Source organism: Pleurodeles waltl, unplaced genomic scaffold (genome assembly GCF_031143425.1).
Source record: "Pleurodeles waltl isolate 20211129_DDA unplaced genomic scaffold, aPleWal1.hap1.20221129 scaffold_39, whole genome shotgun sequence".
NCBI classification, from domain to species: domain Eukaryota; kingdom Metazoa; phylum Chordata; class Amphibia; order Caudata; family Salamandridae; genus Pleurodeles; species Pleurodeles waltl.
The window spans coordinates 3,339,264-3,356,697 of NW_027150097.1; the positions used below are offsets into that span (position 1 = coordinate 3,339,264).

Genomic DNA, 17,434 nt, shown 5'->3' on the forward strand with positions numbered 1-17,434 from the left:
ATAGCTGGCAGGGTTTCAGAATGCTTATGTGTGACATTTCCATGGTTTCAGGGTACCTATGAGTGACACTGAACGACAAATGTGTGATACTTAGAGTGACACTTTCCCATGAGCAAAACCAAGCAGGTAAGTGTATGGAAAGAGATACATATCAGAAATGGTACACTTAAGCAATAATGAACTCTAAAGAGATCTAGAGACTGTTGAAAAACACCTACAATGGAAGGTCTCTAACCTGCTTCCCCTTAAAGGTGATACAAAAATTAGCAAAGCTACCAAGAGCCGGTATTTTTTCTCTAGCTGTACATACTTGTAACAGTACTTATAAGAAGAAGGCACTTTAAAATGTATTCTAGAGCTGAAGCATTCATCCCTGGCTGATTATTAAAGTAAACAAAGACAAAAAGCCATGTTAAAATGAACACAGATGGGTTTACGTAAAATACTATTTAGGTTTCTCGTCCAGGCCTTTGCAGAATCCTGAAACACGACTGTATCACCAGTACTTGTCCCACAGAAAGTTGGCAACCCTAAACTCTGCCCACAGTACAACACACTAGATAGTCATGCAGCACACGGTAGGACCATGACTCCGGCTGCTACTACTACAGTAGTATACTAACCTGGACCCCAATTCAGGATTACTCCAAAAAACATGACTGCTTTACAAAAAGGCCGACTACCAACAGAAACAGTACTATCTGCTCACCCAATGAGGATCGACCACGAGTGCTGGCATACAGACTTACCCACGTCACAAGCAGGGGTGGCGGGCTGGCTCCTCCACTAAGGCCCCACTGGATTTTAGAAATATCGCCAGGTTATTATCATTATTTTTCCTGGGAGAAGGGGCGGTGCTGGGCTGGAGGGAGGGGGCCAGAGGAGGGCTGGAGGAGGGGTATGTGAAGCACAAAGTGCGCATGTCTGTTTGGCCGGCATGTTGGGCTGGCCAAACAGACATGCACACTTTGGATATTCTCTACCTGGCTGTATTGCGCAGTCGAGTGGAGAACATGACAGGCTCCCACTCCCAATATGAGCGGAGAAGCAGGCCGCTCAGACCAATCACGACGCTGCTGTCATGCTGGTGACATCAGTGGTGTGATTGGCTGGGAGCCTGTGTGCAGAGCAGCCGGGAAAAGGATGTGGACGGAGCGGAGACGAACGCGTCTCCCAAAGAAGGTATGTTTTTTTGGTTTTTTTAAGACCTTTTTTTTGGAGGTTTCACCCCCCCTCGCCCTGCTACTGGCTGGCCCAGATTGATGTTTTTTTCCACCACAATCTTCTGCACTTCACAGCGACCATGTGGTGCACTCACTGCTGGGAGGGGAGGCTCAGTTTCACCTGCTTTGAAAGTGGGTTATAATTATTTTCCTTGTCCCGCCGCGTGCTGCATAAATTAATTTACTCTAGTGAAAATTATTAGATTACGATTGAGACTGCAACTTGTGTGAGAAAAGAGCTGCACAGTCGCGGCTGGCGACGGGACAAAGTGGCGGGTGGAGGGAACAAAACCAAAGTGAAAAAATATATTTTAAAAAACCGTACCTTTATTGCCTGACTGCCCCTCTCCACTGCACTGCAGGCGCAGGCTCCCAGCATGTCCTGCGGCCAATCCTGACGCTGCTCAGCGTAGCATTAGGATTGGCTGGAGCGGTGGGCGCTCCGAGGCAGAGTGGAAGTCTCTGCCTGCTCTCTCCACCCAGCAACACAGTGCCGGGTTGGAGAGAGGCTTGTGCGCATATGTGTTTGGCCGGCCCAAGACGGTTGGCCAAACATACATGCACACTGAGGGGAGAGCTGTGCATGCTCCTCCATGGCTGTCATCCCCCCATGACCCCACCCCTTGAAAAATAAAACAATAAAAAACACTGTCTATTATTGTTTTATTTTGAAATGTTTGCAGCTGCTGCTGCCGGGGGATCGACGCTTCTCCCCCATAGCAGAGAAGCCGTCACTGGAACTGCAGCTGGGCAGCACATTGCGTTCACTGCGTTAAAAGCATTACAATCTCCCCTAGTACTAGAGCACTCCCAGAGGTTGGTCCCAATGCACTATAATGCATGACTAATCTATTTTAGTGTGGTGATGCAGACATCAGCGTTAAAATCCGTTAGCCTAACGCCTGATGCGTGGTACTTGGCAGGGCTGGGGAGGTCTGAGAAGAGCAGGTCTCCTCATGCAGGGAGCTCAGAGAAGAGGCGCTGACCCCCTGCATGGAGTCCTAAGAAGATTTGCTGTCCTCCTGCGGGGACCCCTGAGCAGAGCCACGGTACTCACAGAGGAGTCTGGTTGTCTTCATGGCCGGTAGCATTGCAGTGTTTCTTTCATGTCTTTTAATGTGCTACTCACTTTCACTCTTCCTTTATCTTGTTTTATGGCGCTGCGTTTTGTTCAAGTAATGCATAAGCTTCTTAAGATAAATGCAAGAGACTGGAAGTAACTTTTAAGTGACTATAATAGGAGTTCACTTGTCTATAATTAGGTGTGACATAAACCGTAATAAAAAGACGATAGACATGATTACTGGGAGTGTATGTGTTATTCGTATATATCTTCTTTATTATGTGTTATCAATATGAAATATCGGTGTCTGTTGGACATTTGTAGACATGTGTTCCTGTAATGGACAGTATTAGTTTCTGTTGGGTGATTCTGAATGCAAGCCATCAGCACTAGTCCCCCTTCTCTACTGTGCACGTGTCACTCTTGTGATGAGTTATTATAAACTTGCAGCAAAAGGCGTAAAAAGGCACTTACCAAAATTATTTGTGTCACCAAATCATAGCTGTGATGACACACAATGGTGGAGATGTAGCATCTGGTGAAGAAGCTATTTCCATTCCCTGGTGGTCTAGTGGTTAGGATTCGGCGCTCTCACCGCCGCGGCCCGGGTTCGATTCCCGGTCAGGGAAGATATTATTTTCTTCCCTACAATAAATAAAGATTTAAATTCCATCATTATTTTTAAAACATACGCGAAATTATACATTAATGGCACTCTAGAGTGACAGAATTGCACATTCAAGGCACAGACAAGTCTTTGACATACAAAAGGGGTACGTGTTGCAGCCGCCTAATTCTTACGAGTGTTTTTATTTTATTTAACTAAATATTCAATTTGAACTGTATATTTTCACACCGACACATCTCATTTCCGGACAGACTCTTGGGAAAGCTGGCACGTGTCGCTGTGGTTACCACTGGGGGTTGTTTTGTGTGTCCAGCCACTGACCACGGATACATTTGTTTGGTCTTGACTGACGCCTCTCAGCGCTATGAACTGTGTGATTTTGGACACATTGTCTCGGTCTGTTCTCTCAACAAATAGTTAGGAGCTCATATAACTAGTGGTGACTCCGGGGTGAGGGGGCTTGTTGCAAAGATAACTTTATACCGCAGAAGTGGAGACATTTATTACTTGAGTTCTTGCTTCTGTGATACAAGTATGTAAAGGGTGAATGTGTTTCCTTATTTTTAACTCTACTCTAGGGCAGCCAGGGAGGTCTTGGCTGTTAACACAGGCAAATAAAGAAAGAAATGAACTGGGAATGTTTTTATCCCGTGGACCGTGACCATTAATTCTAGACTGGCCATACAGTTTGTTTTAAGTGAGTTTCATATGTTACCTGCTTAGCTTTATCCATCTGCTGCGATTGCTGGATTACACTGGACAAGAAACACGTAGGTTGTTTACACGCCTTTCATTCTCTTTTTAAGCTGATCACGTCTATATAACATCATTCCAAGGGCCAGATGCTGCTGGTGTGGAACAGATAGAGCAGAACGGCATGCTATAGTTCGTTTCTTAATTTAGGGGTTAGACCAATGGTCTTGTAAATCAGAGATTACAAGTTCAGCTCTTAGTGGAGCCTTCAATTTTGATTTAATCTGTATTAAAACACACTGAATTACTTAAATATTTTGATAAAAAGCGTTCTGCTTCCAACATTAAACTTGCAAGTGAGTGACGTTCCAACAAAATAGTTCTCCTGCAGCACTGATTGAACAACGTGACACAATTATTCACTTCAAGGTCTCTATTTCCAGATCTGGATAGAGCTGGGCTCCCAGGAGGCAGATGACTGACATCATGGGTCTTGTAAGGCCTGGGTGGAGATCATGGAGTTCAAACCTCTGCTGCGCTACGTGGAGTTCCGCCAGCGGCGAAATTTGGGTAAGGTGCGCTGTTCGCACTGATTTTCTGTGCAGGAGTTTCTCCCATGCTGGAAAAACAGTGCAAACAGCATCACATGGAGAGCCAGAGGGCGCTCCCTTCTTTTTCCCACTCTGGTAAATATTCAAATCGAGTGGCAGCTTTCTCATCGCGAGCGGCAGCTTTCTCATCGCGAGCGGTCGTGGCCTACTGCGACTGCTTGCATTCAGAAATCTCACTCGCGCTCGCCAACTTAGCGATTTCTCTTGCCCGCGCACTCCAACATTAAGTTGGCGAGCGCAAGAAAAAACTCCGCTCCCCGTCACTTTGCACTCCGCGTGGAGTTTCGAAAAACTCAGCAGAGTGGGTAAAACTCAGCAAACTTCACCTGCGGAGTGGAGTTATTCGCCCATCCCTAGTCTTGTGGTTGAAAAGGGCTTGTCTGAGCAAGTTTATTTGGTTGAGCCTCATGTTAGGGCTCGGTGTGTAATTCCCTAACAAGGACAGAAGACTTATAGGTCTTTGGCACACCCAGACTTGAAAGATGGTGCTGAGAAGTTTGACCCAGTGGCGTAATGTAAAATGATTCACCCCCTGCATACAGTGATGAGGGACCCCAGCATCTCCAAGATTGCACAGATATTCATTGGACTTGGGCTCAATGGGGGCCCTTGAATGCTTGCCCCCCGCTTACCGGGCAGGGACCTGCTCGGAAAAACAGAGTGGTTTCCCAAGCGTTTAACGATTTCTTATTCCATGCCATTGCACGCATTTTGCAAGGCATGCAATGGCTCAGCTTAGAGGGTGAAGGGCAGTTATCGTGTTATGCGTCACAGTGCATAGCAATTTGGTAGATGATGACATGTGTGAGACAGACGCGCAGTTTTATGGTTTTCAGTAATTGGTGGCTTTAAACAGCTGTGCTGGTCCCTTTATGGTATTTCATATGATAAAGGCTGCTTAGCTGGTTACTGCACTGGGTTGTTTAGTCTGAGGTTTTGTGAGTAGTTGTGGTCCTGAGCTGGCATGGCTGGAGGGAGAGAGAAGGGGAGGGATCTCTTGGGGTGAGCATTTTTATTGCCATCCCATATCCCAGTGTCATTGTGAGATGTACAGAAGCGATGAGAGTGCATAGACACTTGGCACCAGCAGTGGTGGACGATACTGAAGGCTTCCACGTTGTCCAGCAGTGTGTGACCGATCTCTTCTGTTATTCCATGCTAGTTCATTTGGTGATGTCTGTTTCTTGGGCTGTAGTTTACTGGTGATGGACAACCCTTGTAGAAGATATGTCTTATGTGAATACAGGAGGTATAAGTTACAGTTTGTTGTGGACTGCTGCATGTTATGGAATTAGCATTATTGTAGGCCACAACTTTTATGTATGCAAGTACGTAACAATATCATGTCACAGCGAACCGTATGTCAGCCCTTCTTCGATTAAGTGCATATCTAAAACTGTTTGCTTGTTGGGTTGTTTCCAGTCTATGTTTGCTTGTTTTCTAGGCTTTGGTCCTGGGATGTGGTGTGGTACAGTTATCTAGAAAATAGCATGTTTCCAGCTATCTTCGGAAGTGTATATGTACTTCTAATGCTGGGGTAGTGACTTCTAGAGCTTGGTGACTTTCCCACATGAGAGTCAGGGTTCTGCCCCCTTAATTTTCCCCACAATTTTGAAATTGCTTCATATTTTTTTAATGTATTATTAAAAAATGAATCTACAAGTTCACACACGCTGGCTGAGGGCTGCCCTAACCCCTAGCTACGCTTGCCTTCCAGTAAACACTGGCCTCTTATGCACAGAAATGCATCTGTATTAATCTCAGCTGCCATACATTTGCCGGGCTGAGGCTTCGCACAGCCCATAGGTCTGTGATGTCATGAGCCCAGCAAATCCATTGCCTCGTGTGCTGAACTCCACACCTTGAGACGTTTGCAATGAAGTTATCCCGGTTCGCACAAAGCAGAAGGGGCGGGGCAGAGCATCAGGGAGGGGGAAAAATAAATGAAATTAAAAATAATTAAAAAAATTAAACACTTACCTTACCGCCGCATGCCACTCCGCTCCTCCATCTCCTTGCTGCGGTCAGGCACAGGCTCCCAGCCTGGGGTGCGCCAATCCTGACGCTGCTTAGAACAGGGTTAGGATTGGCTGGGAGTGCCCAATCAGGGCAGTCCCAGGCAGACTGGAAGCCTGTGCAGGCTCTCTCCAGCCCAGCAACTCTGTTGATAAATCAGGATTTATAAAGCATGACTCATCACCCGATAGGGTATCCAGGCGGTTGCAGGTCCCGGAAGCTTATTCGAACAGCCAGGTCTTTAGAACCCTTTGGAATTCTAGAAGTGAGGTGATGGTCTGGAGGTGTGTGGGGAGGGTGCTCCAGGTTTTTGCTGCAATGTGAAAGAAGAAGGATCCTCCACTTCTGCTTCAGTAGATGCGAGGAGTATTAGCAGGTGAAAGGGAGGCAGAGCGTAGTCTTCTCGAAGGTTGGTGGACCTGGACACCTAGGCTTTCCAGCTTGAGTTTGGACTCTGAGATCGTGGAGTCTCAGTAGTAGCCTCTGTGCAGTGACACTCTACTCTGCATCACTCCAACCTGTGTCACTCTACTCTGCACCACTGCACTGCACTATGTACCATTCTATCATACGCCACTGCATTCTATTACGCTGCATTATACGGCGCTGAATTCACTGCCACTGCACTCAATGCCACTGCACTCTACATCACTATACTTTGCAACAATCTACGCCAATATGCTCTACGCCAGTCCACTCTACTCTCTGCCACTCTGAGCGAATCGACACTATGCCACTCCAATACACAACACTCTCTGCCACTCTTCTCTCCAACATTCAACTCCACTCTTCGCCATTCCACTCTACGACACTCCACGCCACTCTTCTCCATGACACTAACTTTTAGCCATGCTGAACAGCATCCACGCTGGTGTACAACATGGCTAAAACCCATTGGCAAAACAAATAGCTCTTGCATAGGTGAGAGATATATATAGGCTTCGCCAATGCTTCTTTTTAAAAGGCAGCCATCTCTGAAAGGTTAATCAAACAGCTGAGATACTTCAGCTCAAAGGAAAGAGAGGGGGATCTTGTAGGATTGCCAGCAGGGGTGGATGCAAGCGCCGGAACAACACCGATAACAGAAGTGGTGATAGAGATGGTTTATTAAGACAGAAGTCACGCATAAATCCCTACACCAACCAACGTCCTCTTCTCTCCCCGTCAACTGTCGCTCTCTCTCTGCCCATTCCAAAAGCCTCACACACCATTCCACAGTAAATGCAACATTCTCTCATCTCTCGTGCACAGAACACACGCACTTACACGTTACTAGGATACCACACCACCTTCCCCATATCAGATTACAAAGAAAATATTATAACACAATTAATTATCAAACACATAGACCCTGAACAGATTATGTTTTTTACAAGCTGAGACAAAACAAATTGAACATATCAACACAAAGTCCATGAAGATAGAACATAACACGAAGTTCACTTAACGTAGTCCTTGAACCATGACGGCTTTGATACATTTCTTTTTGGCCGAGTCTCAGATGGGTTTCGCATCTTAGTGACGCATGGAATGATTTGAGCATCTTGAGCAGTAACTTCCGGTGAAGTGTCTAGAGAGTCATGAGCACCTCCATTGGGTCCTAAACACTTAGCCACCCTATTCAAATTCCATATCTTGTGGTCTTCTGTTTTCACAGCATTCCTAAACAGTTTTATGACCTTAAATGGACCCTTGAATTTAGATGGTTTTCCCTCTTTACTTGGAGACCTTATTTTCACATAATCACCTTCACGCAATACCGTTCTTTTTACAGCTTTACGCTCATCATATCTCAGCTTCCTTTTTCCTTTCACTTCCCTTTCTCTCTCTCTCCAACCTTCAATGTTATCTACCTGATCATTAACCTATTTCCTTTTTTTATTACCCACCTAGGCTCGATTTCGCTGTATGGTACCCTACCTTTGAACAACTGGAAAGGAGTCACCCATGTGGTGGAATGTGGTGTTAATCGATATTCTCGTACTTTTCTTCTCACTTCACTCTCCCACTCAACGCCATTAACAAGCGCTAATTGCATGCATTCTTTCAGCACCTTTATAAAGCGCTCTACGACTCCGTTAGATTCTGGGTGATAAAGAGCTATTCTTTTATGTACCACATCCCTTTCTTTTAAGAAAGACTCCGTTGTTTCAGAGACAAACTGCACCCCATTGTCAGTCAGCAAAGTAGAGGGAAACCCCTCTCTCTCAAACAAGTCATCAAGAAAGTTGATTATATCTCTTGACTCAACTGAGCTCACAAATTTGATCTCAGGCCAACGTGAGTACATATCAATGCACACTAAAACATATCGGTCAACAGATTTCAGTCTGATTGGACCTAGAATGTCTAAAGCTATGTCAACCCAGGGTCCGGAGGACTCTTCACGCGTGACCATGGGCTGAGTTCTACATTTCAATACCTTATCCGAACGTGCACACTCATGGCAATTTCTCACTTCTCTTTCTACCATCATGTCTATGGCAGGCCACCAGTAGGCGTTCCTTAATCTCTCCTTTGTTTTGGAGATGCCCATGTGGCTTGAGTGGGCATGACTTATGAGATCTTTTCTCAAGCTAGCTGGGGGAACCAACTTGCTGCCCCTCATCAATAGCCCATCCACCACAGACAATTCATTTCTGACTTGCCAGTACCCTGACATCTCTTCAGATTGACTCTTTCTGACACCCCAACCATTTATGATTTTACTTAGTACTTCCTGCAAAGTGACATCTTTTAACAATTCATCCACCCACACTGGTTCCGAAATTGCTCCCTCAGTAACAATACAGACCTTAAACTCCTCATCAGCTGCGATGTCAGCAAAACACCCTCCTTCAATAATCTCATCATCCTTTCCTGTATCTGGACAAAGTCTCGAAAGACAATCAGCCTGAACATTTAATGTCCCAGGCAAGTAAGAAATCACAAACACAAATTCTTGCAATGCTATAACCCACTTCCTGATTCTATGTGAGATAATCTCTATTCCTTTCTTAGTAAATACCTCTATGAGAGGCTTGTGGTCGGTTACTATCTGAAATTTATGTCCCCACAAAAACTTCCTCAGCTTTCTCACCGCCCAAAAGACACTAAGCGCCTCTTTTTCAACAACTGAATAATTGAATTCCGCTCCCTTCAAGCATCTAGATGCAAAAAGAATTGTCCTTGTTTGACCGTCTTTCTTCTGCAATAAGACCGCCCCAAGACCTTTTGAGCTAGCATCAGTCATCAAAATAATTTCATCATGTGCATCAAAACTCCCTAAATCTGCTGCCTTATCAAGCCCGGCTTTGATATCTTGATACTCTTTTTCGCAAGCATGGTTCCAGTTAAACTCTGCTCTTTTCTTTAACGATTGTCTCATACTATAGGTTCTTTCTGCAAAACGTGGGACAAATTTATTGTAAAACTCCGCCATCCCTAGAAATTTTACAAGCTCTTCTTTATTTTGTGGACTGGGTAAATGTATGATAGTATCCACTAGACTCGCCTTGGGACGAATCCCTTTCGCCGAAATCTCATGACCCAAGTACTCTATCATGGAAATATTTATCTTACATTTCTCAGCTTTGAGTGTAAGACCATTGTCTCGTAGCCTATCTAAAACCAACCTCAGTCTCTCATTGTGCTCAACCAGATTGGTACCTGTGATTAAAAGATCGTCCTGATACACTTTCACCCCTTCCATGCCCTTCAGAATTCTTTCCATGGCCCTCTGAAACACTGACGCCGCTGAGATTAACCCAAACGGCATTCTAAGGAACTTGAATGTGCCAAAAGGTGTTATAAAAGTGGTAAGTTCCTGAGAAGACACATGTAAATTGATTTGATGGTAAGCAGAAGTCAAATCTAGAGTTGAGAAGTGCTTTGCCCCACTAAGCGAACACAACAGCTCTGTAATATTTGGGAGTGGATAGTGGTCTATGATGACTGACTTGTTCAAATCTCTGAGATCAACACAGAGTCTGGCCTCGCCGTTGGCCTTCCTTGCCATAACTACTGGTGCCACCCATTCTGAAGCCTCAACCTCTTGAATGATACCATTCGTGATGACTTTTTCAATCTCAGCCTTCATTTTATCCCTTACCAACAAGGGAACATTCCTCACTTTTGCTGCCTTCGGCAGTGCTCCAGGCTTAAGCCTAATCTGATGCACGTAGTTCTTAAGACATCCTAATCTCTTACTGAACACATCTGGAAACTCTTTCACCCACATACACACATCTTCTGAGACAGATTGAACCGTGTGGTTATCCTTAAGCCTAACAGGAGGATCTTCATTTGGATCGAGCAGAATTCGAAGAGCACGTTGATGAAACCAACTAATCAAAGAGTCCCCTTTTACAGAGACATACACTTTTGCTGGAATGAGTCGACCTTTAAATTCTATACTTCCCCAGAAGTAACCCAGCAACTTGATTGGTTCACCACCATAACCCTTGGGTAAACATCCAGTTTTAATAAGTCGACCATCCCCTTCAGACACTGATCATAGAACATTTTCGGTATTAATGTGATCTTTGCCCCAGAATCAAATAGGATTCTGAGAGGCTTACCATTAACTAAGATTGACTCCACAGGACCATCAAAAAACCCAACACTTGTTTGTAAGATCTGAACCACATTCACAGCTTCGGCATCATTAGCATCAGCATCATTAGCATCACCATCACACCACACTTCTCTTATTTTTTTAGTGTTATTCTTCACCCTGCAGCATTTTGCAAGATGTCCAACTCTACCACAGTTTCTACAGAATATTTTCCAGGCAGGACAATCTCTGTTATTGGCCATGTGACCAATGCCCCCACACCTAAAACACTTCCCAGCAAATGTTTTCCTTGTGTTTACAGACTCCCCAACGCCTCTATTGTCAGTATTGTTGCACAGTATAGTTTTCACTGAGGTTCCTTCTTCCCTTGTTGTGTCAGGAACGATGGAGTCTTTTCGAAGTACTTCAACACATTTCCTGGAGTGTTCACAGGTTCTGGCCAATACTAGTACCTCATCTAGGGATGGATTATCTTTTTGCCACATGCTTTCCTTTGCCTTCTCCAAGGAGCAGCCAAGCATGAATTGATCCCTTAAACGTTCCTCATAAGAATTTCCAAATGCACACGTGGAAGCAAGTCTTCTAAGCTCCGTTATGTATTGTTCTGTTGTCTCTCCTTGGCGTTGCACTCTCTTTCCAAACTGGTACCTTTCAAGAACTGTACTTACTTTTGGTAAGTAATGCAGATCCAATTTCTTCATACAAATTTCAAATTCATTGAGGCCATTAGAGTCTGAGTCCGAGAGATCAGGAAGGTTTTCAAAAACTTCTTGGCCCTCCGTGCCTAAACAGTGCATTAAAAGTGATGTCTTCCTTTCTGCGCTCAATGAAGTACAACACACCTTAGCATAATTGTTAAATACTTTCTTCCACTTTTGCCATTGAATAGGTGGGTCACCGGGAGCAGTTAAAAAAAAGGGTGCAGCAGGTACGTTCTGCATTACAAACAGTGAAAAGAGAATACTGTGATCGGCAGGTTGAGTTAATGTAGATTGAGAGACAAAATGATGTCTTTTTTGCCAAAATGTTCGGTTAAATGCTTAACATGACACGAGGCACAATCTTTGCAATAGAAAGAACACTGTAGGTAACATTTTCCGATAGATTTGGGCTTCAGTAGTAGACGCGTTGTCTCAGGAGGCGTCGTTGGTTATTGTTCCTAGGGATGTGTACACGAGCTTTTCGCGAAGCACACACGCGGCAGGAGATGCGTTTCTTGACGCGTCACTAGACACTGTTGCTAGGCGAAGCTCGAGGAAGAGCCGAAGCCAAAAGTAAACATGGCAGGGTAGTTACTGTTGCTAGGCGAAGATCATGGAAGAGCGGAAGCCAAAATAAACACGTCAGTACATTAATGAAATACCTCAGATGTAAATAACTTGACGGAGAAGCCTCTTAGTCGTGTTGTTAGGGATCAGCCACCATCTGTTTTCTTCTCTGTAGTGTACAGACCAGCGTTCCGCTTCGCACACTCTTCTCACGTTCCGCTTCGCAGATTCTGCTCACCATTTGTTTTTTTTTTCGCTCGTCGCCAATGTAGGATTGCCAGCAGGGGTGGATGCAAGCTCCGGAACAACACCGATAACAGAAGTGGTGATAGAGATGGTTTATTAAGACAGAAGTCACGCATAAATCCCTACACCAACCAACGTCCTCTTCTCTCCCCGTCAACTGTCGCTCTCTCTCTGCCCATTCCAAAAGCCTCACACACCATTCCATAGTAAATACAACATTCTCTCATCTCTCGTGCACAGAACACACGCACTTACACGTTACTAGGATACCACACCACTCCTGTGCTTTCATACAAGCTTCAACTAACACTAAAGGATCGGAAACATCCTTACAGGTCCGTTTTTGGAAAGGCTTTGAAATAATTGAAAAATTCGGAATCCATTGGCGACAGTAACCCACTATTCCCAAAAACATCCTCACATCTTTCTGAGTAGTTGGAGCTGGCATTTGCAAAATAGTTGCAACTCTCTTTCTCTGGAAATCTTCCTAGTTCCTTTCTCAAATAAATAACCCAGATATTTCACTTCTTTTTGACAATATTGCAAGTTAGCCGAGGACACTTAAAGACCATTGTCTCCCAAAAAGTTCAATAATGCAATTGTATCATATTTGCACCCTTTTTTGGTTCTAAACGCTATTAACAAATCATCAATTTATTGCACCAATGTTGACTGGAAAGGCATCTCTAACGATTCCAAATTCTTTTTCAGGATTTGATTAAAAATAGATGGCAACACTGAAAACCCATGTGGAATCCTACACCAACTGTAGACCATGTTTAAAAATTTAAAACAAAAAAGATATCTGCTGTCCTCATGAAGAGGCACGGAAAAGAAAACTTGACATAGGTCACCCACAGTGAACCATTCATCATCGCATGGGATTTGAAACATAATCACAGCTGGGTTTGGAACTACTGGGCAACATGTGATTGCTATGTCATTTATTTTTCTCAAGTCCTGCACAAGTTGAATTTTCTCAGAAGGTTTTCGCAAGCCCATTATTGGTGAATTACACGGACTGCTCAACACTTCTTTCAAAATTCCTTTCTCCACAAACTCTCCTATTAATGGTTTCACACCCTCGATTATGTCTTTTGTCATCAGGTATTGTGGAGTCTGAGGAAAAACTGTATTGGGCTGGACTACAACTCTGACTGGTTCAACTCCTTTTATAAACCCAATGTCTTTTCCTAAAAGATCCCAAACTTTTGTCACAACACTGTTCTGTAGATCAGCAGGGAGATCTTTTGCTTCAAAAACTGGAAAGAAACTAATTAAAAGAGCTTCTTCATGCACTGTCTCATCAAAACTGATCAAAGGAAATTCTTCAGCCACTGGCTCATTGTTAACAGTAAGTACTGGATCTTCTTCATCATCACTATTTGTTTGAATGTCGATACCCTGTTCTGAACTAGTAATTGAGCATCATGTTTTGCACAGTAAATCCCTTCCCAGGAAGGACACGGGGCTTGAATCCCAGACCACACATTTATGCAACCCTTTGAAATTGGCAATTTTAACCAGGAATGGTTCTGTAATCGGATTTGTCAGATATTGATAAGCAACTCCTACAATTTGGGTTGCCTTCCTTGATAAGGGCAGAATTGGAACTTCTGCAGTTCTTATTGTCGAGCGTGTAGCTCCAGTGTCAACCAGAAATGAGACTTTGTGACCATTCACCTTTCCTTTAACATAAGGAACTTTCTGATCCACTTCTAGAGAAGCAGCCATCACACATTCTTCTTCATCCGAACTTTCAGACATCCAAACCGTTTATTTCATTCTCAGTGGGCAATGGGAATTGTTGTACAGTACTATTACTCTGATTCACTCTCTGGCCTGTGACCATCTGAGAAAGCATCACCTGTTACGGATCCATAGATGCTATTTGAATTTCCTGTCTAGGCATTTGAATTTGTTGTCCAGGCGCTATCTGTACTTGCGGCTGCATTTGCTGAAACTGGGGCATCTGTATTTGTAGTGGCTGTACAGTTTGCATAGGCTGTAAAGGTTGGAAACCCGGCATCGGATTTACGCTATTCTGGAAATTGTGATTTTGACCTCTCATTCTCAGTCCTCTCACACTCTGAAATGAATTGACATCATTTATTTGCCGAACAACACCTCCCTGATTTACCATTGGACACTCCTGTTTCCAATGCCGATTCCTCCGCCAGCGTGACAAGGTAACATTCTTTTCCCTTGCTGCTCTCCTTGTACCATCACTTTATTCAAATCTGGATGACAATTCACACTTCCCATTCCACTATGACCTCTACTTCTGCCTCCATTCCGAAACATCATATTTCCCTGTTGCTGCTGTTGATGCTGAAAACTTCCCTGAATCCCTGTCTCTGCAGCTTTGATCTGCATCACCATTGCGTTCTCTTTCAACTTTTTCAGTTTCAATTCAATCTCATCACTGCAGTATTTTGCATACTGCACCACATCATCAATCGGCTTGGCTTGCCAACAAATCAAATGGTTCTTAATCATCTGACTAATTTCTGGTCTGAGTCCTTCAACAAACCTGAACACAAAATAAATCATATCTTTTGGCTCAATTGTTTCTGTTCCACTGTAATTTTTAAATACTTTCAATAACCTTTCATAGCATGCATGAATTTATTCTTTCGCTTCCTGAGCTATTCTATCTATGCGCTGCTAATCAATGATTTTTGGCGAAAATTTCATTTTTAAAAATTCAATCACTTTATAATAGGATTTCATTACTTCAGGAGATGGTGCACCTGTTGCTGGATCTCTTGGTGGTTCACTTGCCGGCCAATCTACACTCCTTTTGCATTCAATCCATAAGTCTGCTGAAACAACTCTCTCTAAAAAAGTGTTTGAATCCTCCTCTAAGCATTTTGCAAGCTTCACAAACCTATCTGTTTTCTGATACCATGCTACTGGTTTTTCCCTCAGCCAGGGATAATCATTTGCAAATGACACAATGTCACTTCTACTCCAAGGGACATGTACAAAATTCCCTCCTGGAATCTCTCTCATGGGTAAAACTTTCACTGCTTCTTTAGTCTGCAGTGCTTCTGTTGCAGAAGTATCAGGCTCTTTTTTCTGCGTATCTCTTTTCTTTACCCATCTGCCCTCGCCCTTGTCTAAGGCTCTCCATATCTGGATGCTTTGGCGCAATTCTCTCAGATGTGTTTTCATCCCTGTGGATCTCATGTGTTTGAAATATTTTGCCTCAAAATTTATCCTGTAGCTTCTTTTCAGACGTTTCATTTCCGAAGGGTCTATTCCGTGTTCATCTGCTATTTCAACTAGCTTTTGATGAATCTCATTTGCTTCCTTTGTAATTCTCAGACACAAATATTGCAATTCTGCTTCAGTATAAGACTCTAGTCTATTTACACCCATAGTTCCTTCAACAAGTTCACCCGCTTCCAATAAAAGCCTAGTGCAGTTGACAATTCCCTCCACTGGAAACATCTTGTGGCGTATTCATCTTTTCTAACCACTCGTTAATTGCTGAGCTGTCAAACCTTGCAATGAGATATTATTAGGCTGAGTGCTAGGCAACTGTTGAACAGTTAAACTCGGAGGTTGGGGTGCCAGTAATTTCATGTTGGCACCAATTTGCGACCCTGTTTCAGTATTCGATTGAGCTCTAAAAGGACTCAAATCTAACAACGACCCTGTTCCACCAACTGTCTTTGTGGGACAAACTAATCTTGTATTATCACTGTGTCCTCCTCCCACAAATTTCTGGTTTAGGACTCCTTGGTCATTTGTATCAATATTACCATGACTGGACCCATATTAACTGGTACAGATACAGCATCTGGATTTGGCCTGGCAGCTGCATTCTGAGTCTGCATTACCCCTGTGTTTTGACTCATTAACACTGGCATATCTGTCTGTGTACCTGTTACAAGAGTGTACCTCGGAATTATTTGTGGCTGCATTTGTGGCAGTAATAGCGGAGTTGGCTCTCTCTGAGCCAGCATTAGTTTCTGGTGAACCTGTCCTGTTGGCACTGTTAGATTTGCTGTTGCATCTACAACAGACACATCTGGATAAATCCTAGGTACGCTAGGCTGTGGCAGCTGACTCTGTACTGAAGACGTAGACGGCAAATCGAAACTGCTCTGCATCAGTACTAGCACAAAAGGACTAGTCTGTGCCGAACTCTGCGTCACGTTCGGAGTAACCTGAACAGGATTTTCAGTTATATTAAGGCTACTCTGAATTGGACTTTGTGACTCGATAACCGGAGATGGTGCAGTAGGATTCACACTAGCTCTTAGACCATTCTCCTGTGCTACATATGGTGGTGGACGATTTCTCAACAACTGTAAAATAAACTCATCATCGTCTGATTCTTCATCAGGAGTTAGAGACTTCTTAGCCTCTTTTGATTTCTGTTCTTCATCCAAAGATGAACTCCCTTTTGATTTTCTAGAGGCTTTCTTCGCTTCTTTATCATTGTCTTGTGTGATTGCAGGAAACAATTTTATACGATGTAAGGTATCCAACCTCCATTGTCTCTGGTCACTATCCCATATAGCTTCCGCTAGTGTCTTTCAAGCTTTTCTCATTCTCCTCTCAAATCTCAATGTTTATTGTTGTGTGGCTACTAGCTCCCAGATCGCTAATGCCTCAAACTGAGCTGGTCTTGGTGGAGGTCTTAAAGTATACATTACTTTTCTCAAATTTTCCCATATTCTCAAATTAAATGTTCCATTTTCTAGAAACACTAAATTTCCCTCCTTTTCTGTGACTTTGCACCAATGTTTTAACCAAAGACATGCTCCAGTACCTTTCTCTTCAATTACGATATATGCCAAAGTATCTTCTGGCGGACAAATTTCTCCTACTCTAGCAGGAATATATTCATCCCCCTGAGAGCACTTTTTAAAGCTTTGAAAAACTTCATTTTCACAATTTATATCCAAATTCAATAATCAGGAAGTGACTTTTAATCCCACAATCCTCTTCGCCTACCTTTCTGACCAATTGTGCTTCACGGTTGTCCACAAATCCGTGTGCGACCCTTCTCACAAACCAACCTATCCCAGCGCAGCACAAAAATGACGTCACACTTACACACAGTGGCTGACAAAGTCTTTCAGCTTGTCCTCCTAAACCCCAAAACATTCAAAAC

General features: G+C 43.6%; 1 non-coding gene across 1 annotated transcript; it reads left to right on the top strand.

Annotated features, from left to right (window-relative positions):
• Nucleotides 1-2,843: 2,843 nt before the first annotated feature.
• TRNAE-CUC (transfer RNA glutamic acid (anticodon CUC)) lies at nt 2,844-2,915 on the top strand. The gene has a single exon. It is a non-coding gene; the product is annotated as a tRNA-Glu (tRNA).
• Nucleotides 2,916-17,434: the final 14,519 nt, after the last annotated feature.